Raw genomic sequence first — 9,075 nt, 5'->3', positions numbered from 1 at the left:
TATATCACCCCAGATACCCAATCCACCATAGGCAGCCATTGTCCTGATGTCCATCACTATAGGTTAACTTTGCTGGTTCTAGAATTTCACATAAATGGAATCATAGAGTAGGCTCTCATTTTTTTTTTTTTTTTTTTTTTTTTGCTGGCTTAGTTTGTTCATCATAATGCTTTTGAGATTAACTTCTGTTGTTGCACAGGTAACTAATTTATTCATTTTTATTTCCAAGTAGTATTAAATTATATATTTTAAAAAGAATATGCTTGCTATTGTATTTTGTGCCCAGAGCAACTACTTGTTCTTACCTAAAGTTTGCTCTTAAAATTAGCTCATTTCTTCATGTTGTCTTCCCCTAAATTTATTAAGTGACTCTTCTGTTTATTTTTTTTTAAAGCAGAGTTTCAAATTTGCTTATACCTACACTCAGCCAAGCAAAATACAGGCAGTTTATTTGTTAATAATTTAGGTGACTTTCTTCATGAGATTTCACTCTACTGGCTAAAGGAGTACATTTTAAGATCTGCAATTATGAACTTTCTGCTGATGTAGATAGTCTTTTTGGTAAAGTGCTCATTCTTTCAGACCTATATTGCACCATCCCTACTTCTTTCACAAAGATATAACCAAGATATATGAAGGTAGAGAATTTGTGAATTTGGGGAAAAGAGACAAACCCCTGACCTTGTGTTGTTTTGGGCAGCACATTCATTAGGATCCACTGAGAAATGTATGCTTTACTTGATATATATATATACATATATATATCGATATATATATACATATATATCGATATATATATATACATATATATATCGATATATATATACATATATATCGATATATATATATACATATATATATCGATATATATATTTCTTCAAGCCAGCTATTGACTATGATAGCTGATATTAATGTACTTGCTTGCTAGAGCTGCCATAACATAGTACCACAGAGTGAGTGGCTTAAATAACAAACATTTATTTTCTCACAGTTCTGGAGGCTTAAAGTCTGAGATCAAGGTATTATCAGGGTTGATTTCTTCTGAGGTCTCTCTCCTGGGCTTATAGATACCCCTACACCAACCAATTCTCTAATAACAGATGGGTATCCTACAATAGTCTGACAATAGTTACCTGAAATTAACATTCCATTCGACAAGTTAAGTGCTCAATCTCAAAAGACTGCCCCTTACCAGATGCCAGGCATAAGTCCTGGACTACTGGAACTTTTGGCTGACCAGCTATAAATTCAGGAGGTTTCCACAACCCCTTCGTAAGGTTTAACAGGTTGCTAGAACAGATCACAGAACACAGGACAGCACTTCACTTACTATTACCATTATATTATAAGGGTACAACTCAGGAACGGCCAAATGGAAGAGATACATAGGGCAAGCTGGGGGAGGGATGCCCAGAGTCTCCATGCACCTTTTCACACTTTATTGGTGCCTGGAGGTATTCACTAACCAAATATTCTCTGAACTCTGTCAATTAGGGTTTTTATGGAGGTTCTATCATGTATGCATGATTGATTATATCATTTGCCATTGGTGATAAACTCAATATCCATCCAGCACCCCTTCTCTCCCTACAGGTTGAGAGTAGACCTGAAAATTTCAATCCTATAATCATGCCTTTCTTTCTGGTGGCCAGCCTCCATCCTGAAGCTATCTAGGGGCCTCCAGACACCAGTCATCTCATTAGTATACAAAGACATTCATCACTTTGGAGATTCTGAGGGTCTTAGAAGCTGGGGCCTAATACCAAATATTATAACCAAAGATGCGCCTATCATGCTTATTACTCAGGAAATTCCAAAGGTTTTAGAAGCTCTGTACCAGAAACTGGAGACAAAGACTAAATCTATATTTCTTATTACATCACATTATCACAATCCTTTACCCAACTCTTGCCTGAAGTGATTCACCTCACGTTTTGCCTTGGTGTTTTCCATGCAATCCTCACTTTTGGTAGTCTCACCTTCCTGAAAAGCGTGGAAAATTTTGGGTGCCTTTCTAACACATGAGCACTAACAAAGGCTTGGGAGTAAAAACTGTGGCCGTCTATTTACCTATAAAGTTTCAATCTTATTATTTGAATAAGGCTACCTTATTTTGAAATGAGATAATCTTGCTTAGGTATGTACTCCCACAGTCCCAAATGTGAGACCCTTTTAATTCCGTTTCCCCACTGGGACCAAATGCATTCTACCCTCATCATTCTCTTTAACTTGCCTTAGACACATCTCTTCTTGATCCTGTGATCTGTCAAAAGTTGGTCCAGGCACTATAGAATTAAGGTATCTCTGCTTCTCATAATTCTGTTGTCGTCCCCAAATTCCCTAGGTAAAAAGGGGTATGTTGGAATTTCTGCTTCTTTTAGATTATGTTGTATTTATATCTTAGAGCAGGTAGCTTTATGACCTAACCATCATAGGCCCAGGGGATGCACTGTCTGTGGGATAAATTAGTAGAGATAGCGAGGCAGGGGGTCTGAAATTACTTCTGTTTATGGTTTTGTTTTTTGCCACTATATCCCTGGGCACTACTATGTAGACTACTCATAACTGAAGTAAAAGAGAATAGAGTAAAAGAAAGAATAAATTATAATAAATTATAACATGAAGTGAAATGCTTATGACTCAAAGTTTAAGAGTAAAGTAACAGGCCAGGCCCGGTGGCTCATGCCTGTAATTCCAGCACTTTGGGAGGCCAAGGTGGGGGGGATCACTTGAGGTCAGGAGTTTGAGACCACCCTGGCCAACACAGTGAAACCCCGTCTCTACTATAAATACAAAAATCAGCCGGGCATGGCAGTGTGCACCTGTAGTCCCAGCTACACAGGAGGCTGAGGCAGGAGAATTGCTTGAACCTGGGAGGTAGAGGCTGCAGTGAGCCACTGCACTCCAGCCTGGGCAACAGAGTGAGACTCTGTCTCAAAAATAAATGAAAATAAATAAATAATAAAGTAACAAATATAATACATATAAAAATAAATTTAAGATTAAAAACAGTTTAGAGTGGCAAATTTAATAATTTAAAAATAAATTATTTTAAATTAGTCAAAAATTAGAAGTAATGACAAAAAATTGAATGTATAAAATTGAGAAATTACATTCAAAGCCAGCATATATATTATGTATAATCCAATATGTAATATATATTATATAAATATGTATATAACATATATTATTATATTCTAGCATATAGTGTATTTTTCTTTTTCCTGTGATCAGGCAGAGGGCTTTAGAGGTCCATGACACCAAGCATACATGTTGAGCTCTTCTTAAGTTGGCCAATAGGGAGCACCAGCAAGTATTTGGGAACAAGATGAACGAGGGTTTGAGTAAGGCACTGATTTAAGTGCTTTACAAATATTGTCGGCTTGAATTTTCATTTTCTATGAAATAGGTACTATTGTCTTTACCACAATTATTCTATGACTTCACATCTTGAGAGGCACAGTTTGCATTTCTTACTACAGTCCTCCACCCACTGGGTGGAGAGAGTGATAACTCTCTCTTTGCCCTGTAGTTGAGTCACATGGGTGACATCAACCCAGGTTATATTATTTCTGGCTGCATTGCCATTCCTTTTTATTTCCTTAACTCAAACCAGACCTCTGTAAATAGTCCCTTCACACAGCTCTCTTCAGTCACGATTTTCAGTTTGTCAGATCTTTTTTGAGTGTCCCTGCCATCTACTTCCTGTCAGGACTTTGACTGATAACAGAACATAAATAAATATTTAATATGAAGAAAAATAAGAAGTGAAAAGAAGAAGACTAAAGAACAAAAGTAGAGCTTGCAGTTAGAAATAAGAAAAGGACACTCATAATAGCAACAAAATATCAAATGATAATGGGCTACTACTAAACACAGACACACATATATCCACATACATATGATCATTTGGAAACAAAAGAAGAAACGAGGGAAAGTGAGGCTAGGGCAGAATAAGAAAACTGAAAGGAAATTAGGCCAAGGATATGCTTTCTGGAAGCTTCTTCTGGGTCGAGACGGTTATTAGAATAGAATTTTTCTTAAATTCACTTGGCCTGTGGGCTGCCTTCTCCTTTGGAATTTGGTCACAGAAAACTTGATGGCAGAGAATGATATTTTCCTTGTGCCCCAGGTATTGCTTCTCTCTTCTACTTTAGTCTATTTTTTTTTTTTTTTTTTTGAGATAGAGTCTCACTCTGTTGCCGAGGCTGGAGTACAGTGGCACTGTGTTGGCTCACTGCAACCTCTGTCTCCTGTGTTCAAGCAATTCTCCTGCCTCAGCCTCCCGAGTAGCTGGGATTACAGGCACCCACCAGCATGCTGGGCTATTTTTTGTATTTTTAGTAGAGACATGGTTTCACCATGTTGGCCAGGCTGGTCTCAAACTCCTGACCTCAGGAAATCCACCCATCTTGGTCTCCCAAAGTGCTGGGATTACAGGCGTGAGCCACTGGGCCCGGCCTTGCTTGGGTCTATTTTTAATTTGTCTTTCCTAGAGAATATAACGATATTTATTTATTTGCAACTTAAAAAGATTTATTGCTATTCAGGCTCCAAATGAGCCCAGAATTCAGGGCTGCTGTGTGGTTCAGAAGTTGTTATGGTGTAACAGGATGCTGGACAAATCCAGGCAGCCTGACATGGAGGCCACCCTCTCTTCCTTGGACCCCTGCTCCAAAAGCAGCTGCTGGTGGGGTCAACTCTTTCCCAACTGCCTCATTCACCTGACAGGACTCCAAGACTGGGGCACGCAGCCTCATGATCCCCACAGCTCACAGCTCAGAAGCTGCCCATACCTTTCCTAGCACTGGAGGAAGAGCCTTCTCCTTGGGATCAGACTCTATGGCTTTGGCCCTGTGGAAGGAGAAATGGTGCCACAGGAGTTGTCTTAAGAGCACAAGACATGCACGGTCTGAGATCAGAGGTTGCGAAGTGGCCACCCATGAGCCAGAGTGTCCAGTGATGTTTCCGTTTGGGACACATCACACCACACAGTGTTTAAAAAAAAATTAGTTGCCAATATTTTAAAATGATCAGATTTCATATAAAAATCTGGATTTTTGGCTTCTCTGGGAATAAACATTGAAACTGTCTGGCAATACTGGGCCCACAGTATTCTTATGTGACACTGACTGGTCATGGCTAGGTAGCAGTTGAGTTCACAGACTGGCTATACACTCTCCAGTCTGTGCCACCCTTAATTATATTTCCAACTGGAGACCAGGCCTCAGCAGCCTTGTATCAATGCACATGTGCTGTGACTTTCTTTATCGTATAAGAAATATTTACACTGTAGTATTATCTTTAATCAAAAAGGAAAAATCAAAGTCAAGCCTGGAATCAACATGTTTCTCATAGTCCTTTTCACTCATTTAAGTCTCTTGCTAAGCCCTACGAGTACCTGAGTTTGTAAACAACAGAACACTCCTAATATCTCCGCCAAGGGATTCCTGCCCCACACACCCTACCTCTCCAGGATATACTGCACACTGGTATTAATTGGGCAAATCTACGAAGGAAATCAAAATTAGCCACAGAAATTAAGGGAGGAATAGACTAAGGGCAACTCCTTTCGCCTCTTCGTTATAACAGGGGGCTGGAGTAGAACAAAGTCGTTAATAATCTCACTTTGCCTTTAACTTAGTGACCAAAAAAAAAAAAAGAGTGAGAAGAGAGAGAGGGAAAGCCATAAAGATTCTTCAGGTCCTAAAACACACTGGTTCCCATTCCTCGACTGCTTTGGAAATGAATGAGGCTCTTTACAGAGAATGTCTAATGGGGATGGATAATGTGGTCAGCCCAGCAGATGCCCTGGGCTATCAAGAACTGTCCATCTCATCCTCCCTTAGGCCAGGGCGGCTTGCCCCAGCCTAAAATGTTAAGTGGCACAAAATGATTTTCAGTAAGGGTAGCGGACTCATTGTAGAAAGGGGATTAAAGTGGGGCAGAGAGTGGGAATTTGGCCTTGGCAAACCCAAGACAGAGGAAAAGGGATCTTCCTCACACCCCTCCATTCTGCTGTGATGGATGCCGTGCTATATGCCCTTTACAGAGGCAGCTATCTTGATGCAGCTCAGACGCTTCCCGCCGCTGCTCAGGACGCTCTCTATGCCGTAGTTCCCTGTGGTGAGCCAGCTGGGCAGCTCCAGGTAAGGCACAGTGAATTTGCTCTTGGGCAGTGAGTAGGTTCCTTCTTCGAAGGGATAGTGGCAAGGAAGGAAGCCCATAGGTATGTAGGGGCTCTGGGCAGGGTCCCCCAAAATTGTTCAAAGGTACAGCTGCCATGGGGTCTTGATCCAGAGGCCAGCCACTTCCTTCTCCAAAACTAAATCCATCTCCAGACGAGAACTCAGGGAGACAGTGGTGCTGCCCAGGAGACTGAGGGTCACGTTCTCAGGAAGGATGATGGGGTCAGGCTCCAGAGTTACGCCTCTGATCACCGCAGGGTCCTTCCCTTCATCACAGTTATTCCAGGAAAAGCTACTGAGCTTTTTCAGGTGGGCTTGCACAGGGACGCGAGAAGCAAGCCCAGGGCAATCTGGGGCGAAGCCTGCGTGACGGATTGCGTTGTGAAGATTGGGTCCGGGTGGAGTTAACTGCAAGGTCTGTGGTGGCAGCGGCACCTTTAAGTGGCTTCCTGCATTGGTTGTGAATATAACGACCTTTAAAAGCAACAGTAGATTGGAACGGGGATTGAGATGCTCATGTATGTTGAGAGAAATCTTATTCTAGCAAAAAAAAAAAAAAAAAAAAAAAAAAAAAATGCATCCAATAAGTACAATCGGTGCTTACAATTCAGTGAGCTAGTATTTAAAACGAAATTTCTTATTTACAAAACACTTATGTTTTATCAAACTATGTGTAAGACACTTTTCTAAGTGGTTTACAAATACTACCTGCTTGAATTTTCATTCTCTATGAAGTAGGTACTATTATCCTTGCTATTTTACAAATGAAGAAAACAAGACATGGAAAAGTTAGGCATTTGACCAAAAGTCTCAAGACTAGTAAATGATACAGAAGGCATTCAAACCTACACAGTCTGGCTCCAGATATTGTACCCAATTGCAATTGCTGAATCAATAAATATAAAGCTCTCAGCAGTGTCTTCAGAGAGACAATTAAGTTTCTCAAAATAGAGGAGATACATATTGATAGTGTCACCATGAAGATACTTTGGTCAGAAGTCACAGAAGCAAGCAAAAACTAGCTAATAAAAAAGAGGAGATGTTATATAAACATTAAAAAGTTATTTTAAGAAAACTGAGAGTCAAAATGAAGCTGTCAGGATGTGAAAGAATAAAATATCAAAAAATAAAAACAAACCATACATCCTGGGAAAATTCTCCAGTTCTCCTCTAATTTCTTTCTTTTTGCTTCATTCTCTCTCAAAAATATTCCTCAACTTCTTACTCCATGAGGCATGTCATGTAGAGTATATTCTTTAGCTTTCAAGTTTATATCTTTTCCATTCAGGATCTCAGCTATTTGGCTTTGGTCTGGTGTCCACTTCTGGTCCAACTGACAGAAGCAAGTTGGTGAGGGACACAGAGCAAAGTTATGACGGCTAGGGACAGTTATCAGAGAAAGGAGGTCACTTGGTTTGTGTGGGATACCAGCAAATGTGTTTAGCATAGATAGTACCTTAAAAACAGTGACGCATTGCTCAAGTGGGCATTCAATGTGGGGGAAGCCTGGAATAGTGTCGGGCTTCCAGCTTTGAGAATGGTCTTTGGGAGCAGATCTCAGAACCATGAGAAAGAATTTGATAAAGAGCAAGGAAGGCAGCTAGAACACTCTTAGGAAAATACTTAAGGCATAACAAAAAAATGTAGCTTCAGGTAAAACAGGTACTTTTTATGAAGTGCACTCATTATGGATTTGTTTCTAATTTGCTTTACTTTGTATGTACTTATTTGTTTATTTAATAATTATTTTTGAACATTTAATATGTAAGAAATATAATGCTGTTTTCCAGAGTCATAGACGACTAAAGCAGGTACTTCCTTTTGTTGAAGGTGATAATAAAATATTACTTTAGTTTACCTCACACAACTATAATATCTCTCTATATATCTGTGTATAAAAAAACCTATAGGAAAAAGATATATCTGCTCATTTCACCATTCTTATTTAACATTATTCCAGAAATGTTGGGTAAAGGAATAAGACCAAAAAATAACTTAGTCACAAGTTTGAGAAAAAAATCAAAATATCTTTACCAACAGATTATATACTTACCTAGCAAGAAAACCCAAGAGAATCACTAGAACACTTTAAAATGTTTGAGTTCAGCATGTTAAAACAAATATATGAAGTTAATCTTTCTACTATTTGAGAAGCAATCTCTTAAAAATAAAATGGAAAGTAAAAAAAAAATAAAAAACAACCTAATAATAAAACAAAAAGAATTTAATAAATAATAAATATAATACCAAGAAAAAATTTTAAGCAAAAGTGTACTAAGCAGTGCAAAACTGTTCAAAATTCTTAGCCAGAGTAAAAGAGAGGATTTTAATAGGAGAGGCGTAAAGCATTTCTCTACTGGAATACGTAATAAATATTTCTAAATATAAGCAAAAAAGGTATTTTTTTAAAAGAACTGTACTCGCCGTAATTGTGAAGTTTATTTGGAAAAAGGCATGAGCTTAAAAAAGAGTAATCAAGAAAAGCTTCTAATCATAGATTTTAAAATATACTATAATGCCATTATAATTACTGTGATGTTTATACATTATTACATAGATCAATCACAGAACAGAAAGTCCAAAATCTTTTCCCAGAATATATAACATTTTAGTTAATCATAAAAGTAGCATCTTACAAAAGTTGAGAAAGAATGAATTATTCAATAAATGTCCTGGGGTACTCTGGATCACCACTTGGGAAAAATATTTGATTAAATCTGTTGCTCTAATGATAAAATACATGAACAACAATTCCAGATGAAATAAATTCATGAATACTAAAAAAATTCAACCCAAAAACTATTAACAAAAAATACAGGTAAATATTTATATAATCACATAGACTTGATCTTTATAAACATGAAATGAGAGACAAAAATCACAATAC

General features: G+C 38.2%; 1 pseudogene; it reads right to left on the bottom strand.

The window, feature by feature from the left end:
* Positions 1-5,088: 5,088 nt before the first annotated feature.
* LOC117979559 (ganglioside GM2 activator-like) lies at positions 5,089-7,635 on the bottom strand (annotated as a pseudogene).
* Between the last annotated feature and the right edge of the window lie 1,440 nt (positions 7,636-9,075).

The sequence above is a fragment of the Pan paniscus genome, chromosome 2 (genome assembly GCF_029289425.2).
Source record: "Pan paniscus chromosome 2, NHGRI_mPanPan1-v2.0_pri, whole genome shotgun sequence".
Taxonomy (NCBI): Eukaryota; Metazoa; Chordata; class Mammalia; order Primates; family Hominidae; genus Pan; species Pan paniscus.
The sequence above is the reverse complement of the archived record's forward strand: the minus strand, read 5'-3'. Positions and strand labels throughout refer to the sequence as shown.